A 1194-nucleotide genomic window follows, 5' to 3' on the forward strand; every position below is an offset into this window, starting at 1 on the left:
TGGCTCCATGCTCTACTACGACCTCTAAATTCTCCACAGGGGGCAATTGCTTCTCAGCAACAACCCTCTATCATGCAAGGAAAGCAAGAAAAGGTCTTGGTCAGTTAGGTATCTCTGAGTTACTTAACCATCTGTGGCTCAGTTTCCTCACATTTAAATTGGGGATAACAATAGTGCCTACATCACAGGCTTGTTACGAGGCCTAATGGGTTAATTTATGTGAAGTGCTTAGAAAAGTTCATGGCACCTAACAAGTTCTATAGAAATGTTTGCTGTCATTTTGCTACTATTCATGTTCCATAATGAATGTGTGTTGGTTCTAAGTCTTATCCTAATCTAACTTGTATCATGCTTCAATATGTACCTGATGGGGTGGCCCCAGATGGAGTTGCAACCCAAGCAGATGGAGGGCTTTCTATCCCCAGCACCATAGCCAACAGTGAACACACCTTCATTGCCATCAAGCCTGATGGGGTCCAGTGCAGCCTCGTGGGAGAGAGGTCATCAAGTGTTTTGAGCAAAAGGGATCCCGCTTCATTGCTATGAAATTAATTCAGACTTCTGAAATTAATTCAAGACCTTCTCAAGGAACAATACATTGATCTGAAAGACCATCCACTCTTTGCCAGCCTGGTGAAGTATGTGCAATCAGGACCTGTGGTTGCCATGCTCTGGAAGTGGTGAAGACAGGTCCAGTGAGCTTCAGGGAGACCACCCCTGAGGACTCCAAGCCTGGGACCATCCATGGGGACATGTGCATCCAAGTTGGCAGAAACATTATCCAAGGCAGTGATTCTGTGGAGAGTGAAGAGAAGGAGATTGGCTTGTAGTTTCAACCTGAGGAGCTGGTGGATTACAAGAGCTATGCTCAGAATTGTATCGATTTCTGAGAACACACGTGCTGTGCTCACTCCATTTCCTCTCCCTTGCATGGGCAGGGGGCCCAGGCACTAGCAAATCCAGCTATTTTTAAGAATTTCCTTATAATCTGGAGGGGAACTCTTGGAGCTGGGAGTGCTCCTCGTACAGTACTCTGTGCTAGCATTAGATTAAAATGTTTATCTCCGTGCCCCAAAATGTGTACATGATGGACTATATGGAAACTTTCTTGAAGACCAACAATGTCTTATTTATGTACCTCACACAATGCTTTGCACACTGTAGGCTGCAAGTAATGTTACTTAATTGAATTGT

At 44.6% G+C, this 1194-nt stretch overlaps 1 pseudogene; it reads left to right on the top strand.

Moving 5' to 3' along the window:
- The first annotated feature begins 348 nt into the window (after positions 1–348).
- On the top strand, positions 349–890 carry LOC125171709 (nucleoside diphosphate kinase A-like; annotated as a pseudogene).
- The last annotated feature ends 304 nt before the right edge of the window (positions 891–1194 follow it).

Source organism: Prionailurus viverrinus, chromosome C1, assembly GCF_022837055.1.
Source record: "Prionailurus viverrinus isolate Anna chromosome C1, UM_Priviv_1.0, whole genome shotgun sequence".
Lineage (NCBI taxonomy): Eukaryota > Metazoa > Chordata > Mammalia > Carnivora > Felidae > Prionailurus > Prionailurus viverrinus.